Genomic DNA, 22,204 nt, shown 5'->3' on the forward strand with positions numbered 1-22,204 from the left:
AACCAAACCGAGCGAGGCCTGCAGTGGAAACGCGCCATTAGTGTCGCTGTTTTTACTGATACTACTATTTTAATATTCACTATTACTTTTACTTTTACTAACTTCATTATCAATCGTACTCTTGCTTTTACTATTGATGTTTACACTCTTGCTATAACTTTTACCATCATTATAACCTTCACTTTTACCATCTAACTAGCACTATTAAATATACAATATTCTTCTAATATTTAAAACTTTTTACTGTTTTATTACATTACTTTTTTTAAATATTTCATCACTATAAAATGTAACATCACTGTTACTTTAACTTTTACTATAACTATTTTTTAATATATCTAGGCTGGCAAATCTTTTTCAGAAGAATACACTTTATTTATATAGCAAAAATACACTTTATTTATAGCACCTTTCATGTAAGATGCAGCCCAAATGGCTTTATATAGTAAGACAAGATACACAATAAAGAGTGAATAACATAATTAAAAACAAGTTATAAACAAACAGAGTTATATCACGAACCATAAAACAAAGGAATATTATCGTGTCCATCACATTAAACAACATTAAAAAATGCCAATTACTTATATTACATGGAAAAAGGAATGACATGAACATAAGATCTTTAAAAATCCAATGAATCCAAAGTTTAAGTAGATTTTTTTTGTTTATTGGAGTGTTGATCAAAGTGGACAAAGCCTTGACTGGACTGGAAGAGTGCTGGTGTGTATTTCTGCTTGTCAATGTGCGTCTGTGTGGGATTGGAAGTGATAGACAAATACACAGTTACACATGCAGACTGGTGCGGTGCCAGACAGGCCTGTGTGTGAGTGTGTGTAGGTGTGTGTGTGTGTGTGTGTGTGTGTGTGTGTGTGTGTGTGTGTGTGTGTGTGTGTGTTTACTTCCAGTGTATTTGAAAGGAGACACAGTGACCTGACCTCTGTTAATAGACCTTTTCATGTACACACATCATGGTTTGTCTTTCTATACTTGTGAGGATCCCTATTGTCTTGATGCATTCCCAGGCCCATTTTCTCACCACAAAACTCACCTTCATAACTTATCATCTAATCCAGTGGGTCTCAAACTTTTTTCAATAATGTACCCCCTTTGAAAATTCAGCCAAGTACCCCCTGATCAGCGCAAAAACTATTTGTTAAGGAAAAAATGCCTATATAAAGAGGTACAGTACAGCGATGCACCATCAGTGTCTGATTTATTAAAACAACAACATTGTAACTGAGAAACACTTAAATGCTACATTTCAAATGTTTACAATCCATCACTAAATTCATGGCAAACCAATTTTAACATCATGCAATAACACTAAGACGACATTAGTTGCATTGAACTGATCTTTTTAATAAGTTGTACAATGTAGTGAAACATGGGCTTGTGCTTCACTGAGGATCTTTGTCATTCTGACAGGGAGGCAAACTGCAGTTACACTTCGCGTTTTGAAATATGTGTAACTCTGTTAATATAAAACCCACACTGCTCAAACTTCCTTACTTTTCCTAAAATGTGTATATTTATTTATTTATTTAGGGGCGTGGGGAATGAAGAAAAAAAAATATCAGCATTTTATGAGCATGGGATTTTGACCCCTCATATAAACATATGCATAATGCTGCGCTATACTTTGCTGCCACACGCCGTTGCCAAGCAACGCTTATTGTTTAGGTCCTTTGATAAGCAGGCAGTCATATCATTAACTAGAACTAGCTAGATCTGATAGATTTGGACATAAACGCGAGTGAAGTCTAAACGGACGTGAGAGAGAGATCAGATCAGCTGCTGCTGACGGAGCTCTGCATGATCACAGCTCCGCCGCTGTGACGGACCGTTGAGTGGAGCAAAATTAAATACACTAAGAGTTAGACCTAACACACTTAGCTAGTTTATCTACTCTGGAACTAGCTAAACTAGTTATACATATGTTTATTCTTTACTGTCGTGTCACTTATTACAGGTTCAGCGAGCTGCACGAGACTGACGGGCTGTCAGGAGAGGGAGAGGAAAAGAGAACTCCCCGTTTATTTTTCCCATGTTATTATCCAGAGTTTCTGTAAACCTTTGAATAAAATAGTTAATCTACTATTAGTAGTTTGTTTAAATGCATTACTTATGTTGTTTTTTTCATTAACATAAAATACATCTCACGTACCCCCTGCAGTACTCCAACGTACCCCTAGGGGTCTGCGTACCCCCATTTGAGAACCACTGGTCTAATCTATACCATTACATAAACCCTCATTATAAGGTAACTTAAAATGTCCTCAGTAAAACAGTTTAAAACTGACCTTGGGCCTCACAAAGGTAGCAAAACAAGATTCCCACACACAGCTGATACCTGTTTAAATGTCAGGTCTTCTAGATGGATCAGGCTGTGGCTGTGTTCACTGTCTACGTTGAAACCCATGTATTGCTCAGAACTGTTAGCAACAGCTCAAGGGGGCTGCCCCCCCATCCTCCCCTTACCCTCCTCGTTCCCACCACCACCACAACATTAAAAGCGTCTGGTTCTCAAACAAAGCCACAAAGTGCCTGTAACCCGACCACACGTTTTATATCTGCCTCTCACATCAAAGAGCACAAATCACAAAATGTACTTTTTGTTCAGCAGTCATGTACTTCACACATGAGGTTCAAGTAAGTTGTAAACGTAATAATCCTCGCTCAAAAAGACCCCCGCTCACTGGGAGACAAGTGGCAGTGCTGAACGGAGCTCTTCAATGCCTTTCATGCTTCTCAAATGAAACACAGAGATTTTAGACAAGTTCACTCTTCCTTCCTATCAGAATTACAAAATCAAATCAAAATATATTAATATGGCTCAATATCACACATACAAATTTGCCTCTCTGTCATGAGACCTTGCGGCGGATTAGGGAACAAAAATGTACGGGGGGAAAAAATGGGAGAAGCCTCTCCCTCTCACATGACTAACGTGGAATATATATTGTGTTACAGAATATAAAACATAATCAAAATACTACATAGACAATCCTTATGACAAAAATAGTAACGTGAATAACATTGGCATTTTTTTTAACCAGGATGATGTCAAGCATTTCCAGGTGTCGCCAACAATACACTATTATTATTTGAGTTATTCTGGGAAAAGTGCATTTGTTAATGAAATAAGCGTGCATTAAACAAAAAGAAAAGAAACAACTATATAAGAATATGACAAATTATAATAGAAAGTCAATGATCCAGATGCAACTATGCACAATACCACAATATATCACATTGGAATGGTTAAGAGGTTCTAACTATGAGGTGACAGATATAACAGAATAAGTACTCACTGGTTGTGAATGCTGTTGCTCATTTTTTATGTCTTTGGTATGTTGTGGCTAAAATGTAGGTCTTTGCATTGAATCTGACTGTTGAAAATAAAAATATTAAACACAAAGGAGGAACCAGGTGTAAAATGTGTTCACATAGATGTTGATGCGTAATATGGTTAAACTTGTTTTCTCATAGCTTTCTGAGAGTGGGTTGCACAGATAACAGGAGGGAGTCAAACATGTGTTATTATTCCCTGGGGTTTTGTCAGTGGAATGCACTTTAGAAGCATTCAAATCAGTCCAGCATTTGGGTTGATTTTCTTAAGAACAGCCCTGAGCTGTCGGCAGGAGCACGAGTTAAGATTTCAGATAAATATATGGACTATTCAGAAAGGGGACAAATGCAAATGTGTCCATTTTCAAAATGGCAGTGCGGTACCTGCTATTGAGCTGTGCCTGTGTCCAGTCATTTTCTACTTAAATGGTTTCAATTCAGTGCTAACGTCATGTTGTCAGAGGACAGAAATGCCCCCGCCGCTTTCTTTCAGGGGTCATCAATCATTCATTATAACCAGAATCCATCAGCCAATCCTGGTAATTACTGATTACAGGCAGGCAGTGATGTGGCAGGATCAAGGAAACACACACACACACACACACTCACACACTCACTCACACCGCTGTCTGAGCGTGTGTCATGTTAGGAATCAGAAACACATTTACACATTAGAAGGTCTGGAACACGCTCTTTGACTCCCCCCTCTTTTCACAGAGGTGCTACTTAACACACTTTGGAATTATAAGAAATTCAAATCAGCTCTACAGGCTGTGGCAGGAGCATAATGGAACCTAGAATTATCATAACAAGCCGTCACAGGATGGATTGAACACATTAGAATTTAAACCTCAGGCCTATCTTTATAACAGCTTTTTACATATCCACATAGGATTGTCATGGCAGTGTGTGAAAGCATTCAGTGCCTACTTATATCCCCCATTCACTTCTAACATTCACTTTTAACACTGTACAAAATGTACATTTGATGTCTGCTCCAGTCATGACATTATCCTACATGAGAGATTTCAGGCTAAAAATCTTGCGCACATTTTATAATCTATAAAATATTATAGTACTTGTTTATATCTGAAATAGCATTAGCCCTACAGCAATGACACTGTCCAAAGAAGCACGTATAACTATCGATGATATGGTGTTTTGAAAATACCTTGATGCTAGTGTTAGGGTTGGGGTTACGGTAAATTGTAAAGGGAAGCCATGTGAGTACATGTCTTGTGAAGATTTATGAGTTCTGTTTGTTTGATGGTTATTAGGTTAAGGTTTTTAGATTGAAGTGGAAAAGCTGGACATTGTAAACATATCCAAAATATAGATTACTCATGGCTGAGGTGTAATACATTCAATAAAAGCTGATGGAAGATGGATTTCTTTTGGAATAGTCCTTGATGTGGTATTGCTTATTCATCTTGTACCATACACAGGATATTCCTCATCTGATCCTGAGGGGAACATGAATGTCTTCCACAGAATTCATGGTAATCAATCCAATAGTTGTTTGGACATCTCACCACAAATGTCAACCTAATGGCCACACTTAAGGAAAAGTCAGAGGATTACCAAGGTTATTAGGAATAATGAATGTATGTATCACATTTCAAGCAATCCATCCATTTGTTTTCAGCAAATGTTGTTTGGGCCAAGTGGTCCGACTGACTGATTGACTACACCAGCGTTGTCATTCACAGAGCGGGCCACTAGCATGGTTATTAAAACCTCTTAGAGCTTCTGCCTGTGTGTTCCTTTCTAATTCAAAACCTTTGCTGGTTAGATGTTTCCATAATGTAGCTTTAGGATGGCCATCGTGTGAGAGTGCCTTTGCTTTCTGGGATCCTTGTTCAAAAGTTCCAATAATGTAAAAAATAAATAAAATCTTAACACAGTGTTAAAGTTATGCTCTGTTTTTTATTTAAAGCAGTATTTTATGAAAGACTGGCCATCAGAGATCCAGAGAGCAAATGAAGGAGAGAGGTGACATAAAGCAGCTCAGTGGCCATGTGTTTCTGCTTCCAGTAGCTCTGGACAGTATCCAGAGCTGGTGGCAAGTCTGGTATCACACTATGCTGACCTAGGATCTGTTCTCATTGCAGCGTCAGAACCGAGAAGGTCAGGACCAGCTAGGGTAGTTTCCGATAGGTAGCTGAGGCCTGACTGACCTGAGATCAAATCAAAGTTTCATTTTGTGCGACATTGGTTTTTCTTGGAACCACGTTTCCCATCAACCCCCCTGTGACAACTCTTCATCCTAGTTGCTCTTGGTTTCACTTTAAAAGCCAAAGTTATCTTTTCCATCAGAATGAGCTAAAACCAACATCTGCCATCAACAGCTAAGGATCATCCTAAACGTTTACCAGCAGCTGTTTTTTATTTTGTTTTGCTTTGTGGTTGACTTCCCCTGTCTTTTTGCTCATTTATTCCAAGGTTTTGTGAAGTCTTCACCCCATCACTCTGTCTCATCTTTCTATTCGATCCAACATAGAAACAGTTTTCGTACTTTTGCATGGCTGGTGCATTACGCTGCTGGAGTCTTATACTGTGTATACATTTGCATACATCTGTATTTACTTAACCTGTTGTGAGTGCAAAAGTGTGTCCCAGTTCAAAATATTTGCAAAATGAACTATAAGTACCCAGATGGTGCACTAATACGCTACGCAACTGAAGTAGCGTTAGCATACGCGATTGATAAACTTAGCAGTATGCAAATAAAAGTTATAGGTCTTCTTTTTGAAATCTACCACTTTACTGTAAGTTGTATGTGGTTAATTGAGTAGTGTCTAATGATTTGATACTGAACATTGTTGCTAGCTAGCTAGCTTAAAGCGGCGATTGCCACTTCAGGATCGGGCTCAGCAGCCATGTACGATTTGAGACAACACTAGCCGGTCGAAATTGCTTTGTGACGTGTTCACAGTGCAGGAAATGGAGTGTACCATCCAAATTGAGCACAGCACTACTCTACCCTCTGTTAACTGTTCCCTCTCATTTATTCGCAGCCGGCCTGCCCTACCCTGAGAAGCCTGATACATACCAAGTGTGATGGCACAGCACCAAGACCCAGGGCAGCAGGGGAAGGGAGCACAGCGCAGCTCTGAACCAGAACCAGATTGTTGAGATCTGGGAGGTATTACCTAGCCAGCACCTGGCCATAATGGGTCCCACCCCTCTGTGTAACTCAATCTAAAAGCTTAACTCTGTCGAGCTACTGGCAGAGGTCCCCCATTAATCCATTGCAGGTGCCAAACAGCCCACTCTACCTACTGCAGGGAGAGACCTCTCAAAACCTGTTGAAAATTGGAGATATAATATATATTCTTTTATATGGCCCTTTAATAAAGTGCCTATGAGCTGTGTAAAAACACATCAAATGCTAAGTGAAGTAAATGGAGAAATATCTCCCAAAATAGGTGAAATAAGGAGTCAGGAGTCTTTTCAACAGAAGGATGTAAATCCTTTAAAAACCTTGAGGTCTTATGAGGGATTGCCATGAGACAATACCCCACTTAAACTCCCTGCTCACTTCTTGCCCCTGGAAATTAAAGCTGATTTCAACAGTGCCACCATTGTGATTTACAAATAATTTGACAGAGCGGCTAGAAATCTTTAATATCCACTGATGACAGAAAGGAATTAGCCGCATATTTCCCTCCAAACTTTTTAATTTTCCTCCCCGTTGTGTAAGCCCGGGTCCTAATCCCATCTTTATACGGTTAGAGTATTAACCCCGTCAGGAACACGGACACCGGTTGCCCAGCCTGCTCCAGGGAGCCCTCAACGTGGCCTTTGTTGGGCAGCTAAGGGGGGTGGGGGGCAGCATGAGGGGTTATTCAGGAGCCTGAGAATCAATCCAGCATTACAGTTAAGCCATGTAATAATGACCATCATTAGGGGTAACTGGAGCGTGGAGATGACCAGGCTCTGCTCACAAACCTGGAGCTAATGCTGCGCCTTCTCCAGACGTTGTCGTATACATAATTTAATAATCCTGGAAATACATATCAACATTCCCCCGCAGCTGAAAAGTGTCAGAGCCGGGCCCCGCGGCGCTCTGGACCTCTCCCAGGAGTTTACAAGGTCAACTTCCATATTTCCCCCTTCCTTTCCAAGCCCACTCTCGGAGAGGAAGTGGGAGGCTTTTCCTGCAAGAATCTGTGTAAAATTCAATTATTGTGTTGGTTTTGGAGTAATTCAAATAATCACTACAGTGTATTTTAATCGCACAGACATACATATGTTGCAGGAAGAGGTCACAGATACAGTGCTGAGCAGGGTGTTTATTCACTGCTTTTGGGATATTTAGCAGATCCTATTAGCGAGCCGTCTAATGCACTCGCTGTGTAAAACACTTCATGCCTAAAATCGACAGAACATTTCATTACAGCGAGCATATCTGTTGCAATAAACAATGCCTGATAATGCTTTAAAACCTTGACTCAACCTTAAACTACACCTTCTCAAATGTGACCCTCTCCGTTTGTTATTATTGGCACGTAACTGCTGCAGATTTCTATCGCAGCTCGGGTAATTCAATAAGCATCAGGGCATTTAGGCAATAGCCTCCAAGCAACTCACTGGGTTATGTTATGGTTAATGTAATACTAATTTAATATGCATTTATTGGAAAAACCTGGGAGATATGCAGATAATGCAACTCGGAGTAAACAGCAAAGAGTTCCATACACAAGCTGTTTCTGTGTGTCTGCGAGGACACAAAGGGAACGACAGAAATGTGCAGCATCTGTAAACCACAGACTGCAAACAACATTATTTCTCCGTTCCTCACAATCAAACGCTTTAATGCAAAACAGCACGAGCGAATGAAAATACAAAAGTCCATTCAAACTGGGGGACAATAAACATTTATTTCCACAATAGATGTAAACCTATACAAAGCAAAACAGCACTTAACTGTAACTGAGAAAAAGAAAGCGTACGTTTGTTTACCAGGACGAACATCTGCTCAAGTACCGATGGTAGGATGAGGTACGAGTAGGCCTACTCTTTTTGCAATAATATACCAAGACACTTCATTCCATTACTCAAGCAAATATTATACTCTACTTTAAGATACTACAAAATTATGTTTATATGATTTTCGTTCGCACAATACTTTAGGGTGTCATTTCCACTGCACATCAGAAACCCTAACCCTACTCTAAATCACAGTCTATGTGTGATTTACTTACTCTGATTGTTCTTTATGAAAAACTGTTCTAAAAGACAGCTGAACATCAAGCAAAGGTCAGTAGACTTACGCTGACAGTTTTGGTAGATCACTGTGTGTCGCACACTCTAAAGAAACCCTAACTCAATTCATCAAAAACATACTTCAAATAAATATTAATATTATAATTCACCTTGACAAATGTGGACACATATTGTAATCAGTAATTATATTACATACACAAATGATCATTATTATCATTAGATGTGTAAGCTATCTGCTGTCCTGATGTCAATGGGGAGCTCATTCCACCATCTTGGAGCCAGGACTAGCAAACCCACGTGTTTTTGCTGATGGGAACTTGGGTCCCCCTCGCAGCGAGGGCGCAGCGAGTCGTTTGGCTGATGCAGAGCGTAGTGCACGTGCTGGGGTGTACGGTTTAACCATGTCCTGGATGTACGAAGGGCCAGATCCATTCGCAGCATGGTAAGCAAGTACCAGTGTCTTGAAGTGGATTCTAGCAGTTACCGGAAGCCAGTGAAGGGAGCGGAGGAGCGGAGTGGTGTGGGAACATGTAGGAAGGTTGAAGACCAGACGAGCCGCTGCATTCTGGTTGAGCTGCAGAGGTCGGATGGCACATGCAGGTAGACCAGCCAGTAGTCTAGGCGTGATCTGGCGTAATCTGCAGTCCCAGGGCAGGGACACATACCAATCCAGAAACACTAGAGACATTTCTTATGCTCTATTTTACACTTATAAAACAGACCAAAGTACAAATGTGTAAGAACTCTGAAACATAGGGAACACTTACAAAACAAATCTACCAAAAATCATTTGAAGAACTACAGAACAACCATGAAGAAAATCTGTGTTTACTATGGAATGCACTGAACACGAATCTCTCAAGTATTATTTCTTATCAACAATTCAAATCAGGTAAGTAGTTAACTTTTTACCTTGAAACTTGAAATTGTTATTGTTTTTAAAAACCCATTTTACATCAAGTTCGTATGTATTTTGCCATAAGATTTAAGGCCTCAGACCAAAAACTCTTTGGCGATATCTGCCAATGTCTCCATATACAGTATTTATATTGAATTAGTTGAATTAAAAAAAGATGGCTTTTAATTTTGGATAACACAACATATTGCCAACAGAAAAGGATTTTTGCTTTAACATTGTGATTTTGTTTCTCTTTGTAAGTAAAGGATCTACTGCTGAAAACACTGATATTATTATTGCAGTATATCACAGACTGACTTGTTGTCAGCATTATAAGAGAGGACTGGATGTAAAACCTCTGGTAGTGTAACCCCTGTGCTTACTGTTTATTTACACCTGCAGCAGAATACACATCCTCTCAGTCAGGGATCAGGCAGGAATGTGGCCGGTCTTAACTTCCCTCAGAGAGAATGGAGCTTGGCAGACTTCAGCATGAGTTAGGAGGGAAGAGGCAAGGACTCTGTGTGGAACCCTACTTGCCTTAATTTCCTCTGCAATGAAAGAGAAGGAAGATTAATGAAATATCCTCATATCCATCCTGTTTCATTTCTATTAAATCAGCAGTGAAACTCAAGCCTCCTGTCCAGGTGAGGGGGGGGGGGGGGTCATATGACTTGTGTATACAGTTTCCTCATGCTCCTAAAGAGGCTCTTTCTGGGGGTGGCCAATGATTTTTTTTGACAATTCCGTTGTTGCCGAAGTCCGTGTATCAAGTTGCCCTTTGGTTTCCCCCCAGACTCCATCTTATTTAATTATGCTCGGTTCCATACGTTTGGGATAAATAAGACCGTGAACCAGACGTTTCCCTATTTTACTGCAAAAAACAACATTTTCATTATTCCCCTATTGGATTAATGCACAATAGCAACATCCTTTATGTTTCAGTTTTTGTATCCAGTCAGTTTAAGCTATTGTGCACTGAGTAGGTGTAGTGTAAATACAAATGCTAACGAAGCCTCCTCAGTGGAGTCCATTGACAAACACTGAGATGAGCCAATTGGAGCCCATGGAGTCGCCTAATCCCATCTCAATTAGAATGGACTAATAAGTAACCCTGTAATTAATTTGACAATAGAGAGACTGGGGAACAAACAGCTTAAAGCGCTAAAGCCATTAGACCTGCAGCAGCTGTGTGTGTGTGTGTGTGTGTGTGTGTGTGTGTGTGTGTGTGTGTGTGTGTGTGTGTGTGTGTGTGTGTGTGTGTGTGTGTGTGTGTGTGTGTGTGTGTGTGTGTGTGTGTGTGTGTGTGTGTGTGTGTGTGTGTGCTTTGGGGTGTTGGGAACTTTAGCCCTGGGGGATGATTGGAAGATTGACACACTAAAGTGCTGCAGGGATGATCTGGAAGTTAGCATTGTAAGTGTTGACTCGACTAAAAGCCAATTGGATTCTTCCATTGGATTTGACAAAAATAATCTATGTGGCACTCACACATTTATGATACTTACACGTTTTGTCCAGCAGGATGATCTCCACATATTAACACCACTTTGTTTTGAGGCGTAGATGCAATCTCCAGAAGTAAAAAGCTAACGTTAAGCTATAAAGGAACTACAGCACGGTCGCATGACTTCACGTCACCACCGCTAAGCTAAAGGTGGCTAATGTTGGGCTATAAAGGAACTACATCACGGTCGCATGACTTCACGTCACCACCGCTAAGCTAAAGGCGGCTAATGTTGGGCTATAAAGGAACTACATCACGGTCACATGACTTCACCTCACCACCGCTAAGCTAAAAGCGGCTAATGTTGGGCTATAAAGGAACTACATCACGGTCACATGACTTCACCTCACCACCGCTAAGCTAAAGGCGGCTAATGTTGGGCTATAAAGGAACTACATCACGGTCACATGACTTCACGTCACCACCGCTAAGCTAAAGGAGGCTAATGTTGGGCTATAAAGGAACTACATCACGGTCACATGACTTCACCTCACCACCGCTAAGCTAAAGGCGGCTAATGTTGGGCTATAAAGGAACTACATCACGGTCACATGACTTCACCTCACCACCGCTAAGCTAAAGGCGGCTAATGTTGGGCTATAAAGGAACTACATCACGGTCACATGACTTCACGTCACCACCGCTAAGATAAAGGTGGCTAATGTTTGGCGTGATGATGTTTACTCGTCTTATTTAGACACTTTAGCTTCCGCCGTTTTTAAGACAGGTAAAAGCATCAGACATTCACGAGTATGGTAAGTAATGACATATTTTATCTTGTAAAACAAAACTTGAAAATCTTGTTAGCTTGTATTAAACAAAGATTATTTTTCAGGCATCTTACAAAATAACTCATTTAATTTATTTTTCGGCCACCAGTACCTTTATTAGAGATACAACATAAAAAAGGGAAGACAGAGAGGTTTACACATGTTAATGGTTGGAATCACACTTCGCTCCTCCGCCGGGGGGTCTGTACAGGATCTACAGAGTGAGCCTGATGTGAATCTGATTTTAAATTACATAAAAGGGTTCTTAATATTGCACCTTCCTAATATTGAGGGACTGGAAGAGGCCGACTAAAAATAAATATCAGAGGTGCAGCAGAGGCCAACATATCCTGATATCAGTCCTTAGTTGACCAAACAAAAACACCACCCCATTTCCCATAATGCAACTCCTTAGCTTTTATATATATAAATATTTTCATTATTTCTCCAAAATGGCTGACTCCATAGTCAGCAACCTTCGTACATACACCTTTGATAATCTTCAAAATTAATAAAACATTGGATCAATTTGAAATGTAATTTCCCATCTGTGTGACGCCATTAAAGTTAACGTTTTTAAATGACTTTTTCAATAATCTTTTAGGTTCAACAAATGATTTTAATTAGTGACTGAATAAAATTGAAAACTTCTCTTTATAATATTAATAATATATATAAAGAAAATCCTAACATGAAATGTAAGGATTTTCAGCTTATTTCCCATAATGGTTGTTCTTGTCAGATTTCACAAAAAAGCCTCGGGAGATTCATGGCCATGATTATTATTTTTAACTCCAGGACTCTCATTTTGGCAGAAATTATGCAAATGCATATTTTCAAATCTATCCATCTATTTGTATTTAATGTTCTTATGTATATTTCTTCTGTTTGCTGTTGTTTTAAAAACACATCAGACCTATGCTGAGCTTATAATGTTGTTTCATGTTGCCCACTGCAGTGCAGAGAAGTTACTCTTCTAAACACATATACATATATTTGTTTCAAAAGTATAACTTTGCAAAGTAATAATTCATGCATGATAGGGTAAAGAGTCTTGCGTACTCACTGTAAATGTAACCATTCCTTCTTTTGAAATGTCCATTTCATTGGATGGATAATAGTAACTGAGAATATGTGCCATATGTCCATGACCAGGACTGACCGGCATATAAAGAGCAATACAGAGATGTGAAAACCCAATAACTCATGGAATATCACTTTTTTAAACAGTATATACATATATCACTAACGCACTGCTAAATGTCGCTGGGTGTTATGAAGCTCTGGTTAGCAGCTTAGAGGGGGGGTGGGGGGGTCACACAGAGAGTGACTGTTGACCCCCTCTTCACCCACTGTCATCGCTCAAGTGTGTGTGTATACACGTACAAACATCTGTGTGTGTGTGTGTGTGTGTGTGGGGGGGGGGTTCAGCTGCCGACAGTAGCAAATAGCCCGTCAGAGGACAGACCTGAGAGCAGCGGCGGACACACACACACACACACACACACACACACACACACACACACACACACACACACACACACACACACACACACACACACACACACACACACACACACACACACACACACACACACACACACACACTGAATTACTTAATAAGTAACAAGGATGTGTTTTACCCAAAAATTAAACATTAAAAGGTTAAAGCAAACAGGAACACATTCTAAAATTACACTTTAATATATTTAAAAAGAGATTAATTGAAAGTTCCAAATAATTCTTATTAGATTACTCATCTTTTATGGAGTGGTATGGAGTATCTCGGCTTCTGACAGGAAGAGACCGAACAGACTGAAGAAGGCCGGTGTCTCACGGAGAGATACCTGCAGCGGTCATACTGTACAACACTAATATCTATGTACCACTGCTGATGTGCAATATACTCTTATGCAAGTTACACTTTATTTTCTTTCTTTCTTACAATTGATTTACAATGGTTACCGGCTACTTCAATACTTTTGAAAGTTCACTTCTTAAAAATACTGCTATTTATTTTTCACCATGGTCTACTTATTTTTTTGTATGTGCACTTGCCATTTTGCATTGTACTTCTGCTGCTTTCAGGCTCTACATCTGATTCGGGACATAAAAAGGATTTCTGATTCTGAATAAAACAAGCAACAACAGACAGGTAAAACATACAAGAATACAAGTTGCAGTGCAGGTAAACATATGGAAGGTTATGTGATGTATTGAAGTGGTTAGGGCCCTGCAGCTCTCTGTTAGTGTGTCCCAGATGTGTTGAGCACATAACACACGCTGCCTCTCTTAGTTTAGTTTGGGGACAGATTGTAGACAGACTGGATGAGGAGTAAAGGGAGCAGGCGGGATTCGAACCTGGGTCCGCCGCAGCAGAGACTGTTCCCTGGGCCGTCCATTACTGTAGTTATGAGGCCTCTGCCCTCTTCTCCAGATCCCTGACATGACATTTGGTTCCCATAAGTATAGTAACCCCAGAGCAGGCACTCAAACGCACCAGCACCATCCTCAGCACTCATTTGGAACAATAATAAACAACGCAGAGGAGAGCTCAGAACCTGCTGAAACATATTACAAGGGAACAGTGTGGTTATAAAGGGGAGGGGGGGGCACTTCACCATCAGTGTAATTCCATGTGCCATGCTGATCAGGGCCAGGCGTGCCTGATCCAATGGGTGGTCCACAGCCGCCATGCTGCTAACCTCACACATCCCCACGAGTCTGAGCTGGATCCGAGCAGGACCGTCGGAATGATGGAACGTTCTTTGAAATGTTGCTGTTTTTCTATTGGCTTCATTTGGCCAATAGTTGTATTTTCTTAAATTAGACAAAATGACGGGAGTGTTCTCTTGCAATGGATGTTAATCAGATATATGGCCAGTGTGTCGAAGGATTCAAATGTTGTATTTGTCATATTTACAGCAGTGTCGTTTCGGTAATGAGCATCTTGAATCTCAGGCTCCTCCAAAAATGCAACTTAAGATATTGCATGTTGAAGAAACATGTTAGAATCAAATATCACAGAATGTCAAATGTAATACTGTGGAGAAGAATATAATAATACTGTAATGATATATACATATGTGGATGAGAGCACTATAAACAGATGTACATTAAACAGTTGAGTATGAAAGCATGTGAGTGGTGACACTTCACAGACCTCAGGAATACACCGTTTTATGGCCTGTGGGATCGAACCGTCTGCTGGCCTTGGTCTTAGCCAGAGCATCACACTGAAGGGGTGAGGGTGAGGCTGGGGGTGAGGCTGGGGGTGAGGCTGGGGGTGAGGCTAATATAACATATGGAATACCAATCTATTAACCTAATACAAACACAGAATAATACATTTCTATAACCAGATCTTTAGATTAGAATGGATTCATTTGAATTGATATTTACCTTGATTTTATTTTCAACACATCAAGCAAATAATTAGAAAAAATCAAAAATAAATGTTACTAAGAAATATAAATACAAAGAAAACCATTTCAAAAAAGTAAGTTTGATAGGAATATATAACTATGAAAATAAAATATGTGCAGTATATGAGAATTGAAAGGCTCACAGTGTTTAGTAGGAATGGCTCACATGAGTGTTTATGGGGGGTCACAGTCTGAGTCAGTGGGGGTCCGGATCACGCTGTTTAACACTCAGTCGGGGCTGCTGCAAAGACCCAACCCCACCTCATGAGAAATGATCATTATCTTTTTTTTAAATTGTATTGACTTGATTCAGCGTCATGGATTGTACCTCCCTCCATGGCGTCCCAGGGTTCCACACTGTTAGATAGCACAGCTCCCCGTTTACCATGCAAACCCAGTTCATGTATTTACATTCTGAGTTGCACCTGGTCTCTAACCCCAGCATGTGTCAAATAAAAAGTCAAACTTCAAAGAATGAGCTCTTATTTTATTTGAACTATCAATATTGCAGTTACCTCTGACCAGCACAGAGGGGCGCCCTTTTATACCCTCACTGTTAACACACCAGTATATCCTGTCACAGTGGACATGTCACAGCAGAGAGCTGTGTGTGTGGTGTGTGTGTGTGTGTGTGTGTGTGTGTGTGTGTGTGTGTGTGTGTGTGTGTGTGTGTGTGTGTGTGTGTGTGTGTGTGTGTGTGTGTGTGTGTGTGTGTGTGTGTGTGTGTGTGTGTGTGGCTGCTTCAGAAAGGAGCGGCACTTTAGGTTGGAACATCAGTCTCTTTGTTATAAAAACGTCCTTTATTTAAAAAAACAAGCTTCTCTTTTATTATCCTAATTATAATATTTGATATTTTGTGCACTGAGAGAAACATTTACCAAGATTACTACCAACATTTAAAAATCTTCCAAAGTAATTTCTCTCTTTCCCTCAGATGATGTTGACTGATATTGCATTTGTGATATGATTCATGATATTCTCCTATGTACAGTATAACAGGCAGCTGAACTGTACAATGACATTTTTGAATAGAAAATATATCATACCGTCATGGTGTGATATTTTAGTTCCTGTACAAAACAAATATGTTTGATTGAGTCTGTAGTCAATTCTTCGTAGGCTGTGAATTCTCTGCACCTCCACAATACTTCATTCAAAATGATATTTTAATTCATATTTAGCTTGATCTAGTCTATTTTCTGATTTAGATCATATCGGGATGATTGCACAGCACTAGAATGAATAAAAGTGACAGGAAAAACCTCAAAATTAAAAGTGTTACACAATGTTTCCACATTGTATGGCAACTAAATATGTGACCCCAAGTATTTCAACAACAGCACTGGAAATATGGCAGAATATATTTTTTGCCTTTTTCGAGTAAAGGCTCATCTCAATTGATGCAACTGAATAAATACTTTGAATATCCAACTCAAGACCCCTGTTTTATTTTTGCTTAATTGTATTTTATATAATTTTACTTTTATTTGTTTTATTCTCATTTAATTTTTTTATTTCGTTGTTGTTGTTTTTAATTCCGACTTTTATTGTTTTGGTTCTATTGGTGTATTTATCAATCAAGTTATTAACTAGGAAAGGTTGGGGTAGCGTTGTTTTCATTTAGTGTGGTTGGTTTGTGAAGCAGTTTCCTTTCGTGTATGTGCAATATAAATGTAATATTATAACCATAATTCTATTCACGGTCTTCAGTTACCGTACAACAGGTACTGTCCATCTGTATTAAACCTACATGTGTGTGTCTACAGACCTCTGTGTTTCTAAGCTAATCTAATTTATTCTTCTGAGCTAATACGTCTGAATATCTAACTGTAGGTCACAGGTCAAATGAATACCATGAATAGTGTCAGAGACAGTCTGTATAATTTCCATCTAAATAAAAACACATGGCATTTCATCAAGTCCTGCAAAGCGTTCACATTAACCGAGCTGTAACTTAGAATGTTCCACTGAATTCATCACCCCCCCACCCCGCAGGAGAATAAAGTGTTCTGACACAGCAGCTGGCAGCGTGTGTTACACAGGGAGAAATCAAAGCTGAATCTGATCTCAGGCTGCAGGAAGCCACGCTCTGCAGTGAACCTCGCTGTGTCGTCTGCTCCCTCGTCTGTCTTCAGGTGACAGACCAGAACCTGCCTGCTCAGAGTCCATGTGAGAATCATTATAGAGCGTGAGATGAAGGGCTGTGATGAGGAGGAGGAGGAGGAGGAGGAGGAGGAGGGAGCTAATACATTATCAATACACACATTGACATTCATACAGGGAGTGTTTTTGCTCTTTACTCTTAATGTCAGTTCATGGAACTGTAATGGAGTTTTCACAGGTTGTCCTCTAGCAACAGATAATAGGTATTCAAATACAAAAAGGAAACCTTTATTCAAGAATTCTGTAGAATGTATGTTTGTAGGATTTGAAAAAAATAACTTTTTGACTGATATTTCAATTGAGATATGATTCACAATAATAGAGGGAACTCTCGTTTTTATCATTGAACAATATATTAAAGGTGAAGTTTTTTTATTACACTTTATTTGAAGGTTACAGTATACCTCTTTCACTACCTATAGATTAGATAACATTCAAATGTATTTTAATTGCAGTTAGGATTGAACCAGAAGTGCAAAAGAAGCAGTGAAGAGTCATAAATATGTGTTATATTAGTATATAAATATACAAAAAGCCAAAGGGTATAAAGAATATGAACAGTAGTATAAAGGTTGAATACACTATGGATGTAGTAAATAAAGACGGTATAATATAGCCACTATAGACGGTGGTATGAATGTGAATACACTGTAGACCAGTATAGACGCTTTCTTTAATACATGAATAAATATGAGTCGAAAAATCGTTTTTTAAAGAAACCATGAGTTTAGTTTCTGAGGTTGAGCAATAATGGGTGCATCCGTTTATCCAATCTGATGCTTTACACTCAAATGAGAGCGTTGTTGTTCGAAGAAATTATTTTTCTTAATGAATTTTCAAACAAGTTAGTTTGAATGCATAAAAGAAAAGCTTTAAAACATTTGCTGCCTCTTGTTTATGAGGAAGATAATCTGGGAAAGGATTATGAGGAGACGTTATAGACTTGACTGTAACAATGTGTTTTAGCACCTAGTTTACGTTCAAAAAAGTATGCTAGCTATAGCTAAACGTATCTTTGATAATATGGCTCAACAGCAATTATAACACATTCTCTGATTTTGGTATTCAGCTTCTACGTCTTCTAAGATGGAGTAACCAGAGTACGCTTTGTCGTTCTGAATAACCGAACGTAACATTCAAACAGCGCTACGACTTCCTGACGGTCATCCATGGTTCATTTAGCATATTAGCTTTTTCCCAAACTTTTAACCGCATCCAGGATCTCTCTGCAGATACTGTTGCCTCATTGTACTGGTGACCACGACAAGACCAACATGAACACTGCATTTATAAAACTAGCTACCAGGCACCTGGAACAGTCCCGTTCTGCTTCTCCATGATATCCCTCGGAGGTGGGAAGTCACAATGGATCCACAACAACAAATACATGTTCCTGCAGCTGAAAAACATCCCACAAGGAAAATAGCTTCACATTGGCAGGCAATTTGAAAACACTCATATGTCAAAACAGGCAATATAAAAGTTCCTTATCCCTACATGAGGTTTGGGAACTCTGGGGTCTCTGAGCGGGGGTGGGGGGGTTGAGCTGCATATCTGTTATATGGAGGGAGAGTAATGGCTCGGCCCGTCCGCTGTAATTCCACAAATGCATTTGAGCTTTCACATTATGTCAGCTTCACGTAGCAAACACACTAAAACGATAACAGCATGTCAGTGATGAATACAAAAATCTATGTATTTGTCCACTGTACCTCATGAATACAGCTTGAGCACAAACATGCACCTCTCCATTAGGAGGATATTGCTCTTGGCCTTAGCCTCGGCTTAGATTGTATTGATAGAGCAAATGTATTGGAGATAGAGAATCAGAGGAGCATACTGTAGGCTACCTCCTGCTATAATGCCTCATTTGCTTCATTCATTACATGTGGTCAGAGTTACTCCATTTGCTGTTATTTTCCCTCACTTTCATTAAGTTGTAAGAGATGTTTTTTGAATGAGATCTTTCATTCTAAGAGAGAGGAAATGTGATCATGGCAGGTAGATATGGCACAAGTCCATAACTGATTGTCATCTCCTAAAATGCAGAGACTCTCTATATATAGATAACTATATCATTTATATAATGCAGCAGGTACTTCTATTACTTCAGAGTCCTTCTTTTATTTAGTTATTAACAACGTTGGTCTTCCCAAATGAATATGATTGGCTCTTTTTTCATGGTTATATCGTTGCAATGAATGTGTAGCATTGCACAAAGATATTAAGGATATATTAGAATGGCAGACAACCTTGGGGCTCTGCAAGAAACCAGTAGCATTAGCATGATAAACAAGCATAATAACTCAAATATCTACACATTAAACAAGAAAGATTCCTATTAAATATGCCTCTAATAACAAGACAACTACTTTCTTCACTTCAAAAATTCTCTTTATAAAACACAAATCGAAGTTTTGTCATTGTTAGTTTTCGGGTAGAACTGCAGACATTTAAAGATGTCTGCCTCTTTAAAGGGATAGTGGAAATGGAACCTCAAATAGTTTCGTTTTAACTTATATACAAGCATAATTACGTACCAAAACAATCACACCTGATTAAAAATATATAATAATTGCCTTACGCATGTTAGAAGCACTTTATTGCCGCTTCCCCGAAGTTTTTTAGAAACGAAATGTTCGACTCAGCCAAACCGGAAGTGACGAAAACTTAGGAAGACGATACGATAACAAACCATGGCGTCTATGCAGAATGAACGTGGAAGGGCAAATATACCAGACAAAGAAGAAGGATTGTACGAGGTATCCAGTGATGATAGCGAGTCAGAAACATCCTCTCGGCTTTCCTACGAAAATGTCGTTTTAGGAACTGAATCTGAATCCGGTTCAGTAAGCGACGATGGTGACAATATTGAGCCAGACGATGGACCATTACGTCCTTATTTGTTCGAGCCCGAGCCCGAGGTGATGGTTCACGGCATGGGCAATGGCGAGGATGACCAGGACCAGGCGCCAGATGATGCACCCCTACGCACAAATAATCTTGACTGGTAGGTCCCTAAGCATAGTTCACGCATCTTAAGATCACCTGTAGCCTTTACAAATATTAATCAATGTTAACCAGTTAATCCCGAAGGTCCCCCCAGTGGACCCCTCCCACAGTTTTTTTTCTCTCACATGTCTCAGGGCTTCTTAACATTTATGAAACTATTAATGTTTCATACCCTTTTAAAGGTAAGAAACTCCGCTAACTGACAATAAGAACAATTGTTAGCTAGAAAAAACACAAGAGTAATACCAAGCCTTTGAATTAGCATTGAGCGAAACAATGCTAACTAATGCTAATGCTTTTTTACACACAACACACGGTAGAAATGCCCTTATTACTATCTTAACTGCACAAACAAGATATACGATTTAAAGCTGAGACTCCACAGATGTAATGTCATCACTGTAAGACCTCGAATTCCTGGAGCTATCAGCCAGAAAAGAGAAAGTAAACAACATCCGGTTCCAAAAATATTACAATAATTACGTCTTACCTTTTTTGATTTGTGATCAAAAGTTGTGTTCAACGGAATAAAAACGCATCTCAAGGTTAATCCAATGTCGTTGTGTCACGTAGAATTTTTCTGTCGCACTACAGCCATACAAAACACATCTATTCACCATAATAAAGGTCGGCTATTCACATGCAAATGCTATTGAATGTCCGCCATTGTTTGTGCCCGTCTTCCTGAGCTCTCGTCATCACCCGAAGATTCCCGACGATTCCCGAAGTATTTCGTTTCATTGAGAGGGCGCAGTAAAATTGAAAATAAAATGAAACTAGGCGCATGAAATAAAAAAAAATTGTTTATTATGCTTCTTTTTAATAAAAATACATAAGTTAAACCCAAAATTCGCAGATTTCCACTATCCCTTTAACATTAGTTTACACAGAAACTAATTTCAATCAGTTGGGATTGTAAGTAAATGATTTGCCAAAATCATTCTTAATGTTCCATAGGTTGTCTCCCTGCTTTTGTTGTTGCTTGTAATAGCACGACAGTTCAGTTACAAGTTCAGGATCTTCATCATTTGGAGCCATAAAAAGAGAGTTTACCTTTTAACAAACCTTAAGCAAAACTATGTAACCAACTTCAATGTACCCTTCACACACAAAAAACAAGTCCAATCCTTTCAAAGTATTTTAGAAGATACACACAAGCCAGAGGAGTTTACTTTGACCTGAACGTCAGCAGCTGGAGGAAACACTGTGGTCTGAAGGCCTCTTGAGTTTCAGTGTAAGGTTTGACCATTTACAATCAAGCCTGAGCCCAATGAGCAGCATCTCCCCAGCTGTGCAGTGATCTCACACACACGGACACCCCGGTCCATCTCAGTTACATCTCAGCCATCTAGTGACCTGATAACCAAGAGAGTACTGTCATAACACGCTGCTATTGCGTGTTGAGAGAAACCACGTATAGGACGCTGAGCTAAACCGAGCTTGAAATGTGGACCTGATTGCATGGCTGCGTGCCGACTGCAATTGGCCACACTGGGAGTTGATGGTAGACTGAACCATAGCGTACCGTATGCTGAACGCAGTATTTTTAACTCGTCGTTTGTGAAAAGGAGGGAAAAAAGTGGAGTCTAAATGAATACGGGCCGGCTCATCCTAACCATCCTCCCTTCAGCAGCCTGTTAGAGGCTTTCTCAAGTTTCCAACGAGGCCAGGCAGAGGCACTGGGAAAGGGAGACGGGCTGAAGGGTAGAGTTTCCATCCCACCTACCATGTGGTGCCCTCACCGGACCTAAACCCACTCCATAGCCACATTTATCTTATTACACCAATCTGCTGGGATCCACTTCATACACTCACAAACAGTCGGAAAATGTGCAATACGATGGAATTGACA

Source organism: Gymnodraco acuticeps, unplaced genomic scaffold, assembly GCF_902827175.1.
Source record: "Gymnodraco acuticeps unplaced genomic scaffold, fGymAcu1.1, whole genome shotgun sequence".
NCBI lineage: Eukaryota > Metazoa > Chordata > Actinopteri > Perciformes > Bathydraconidae > Gymnodraco > Gymnodraco acuticeps.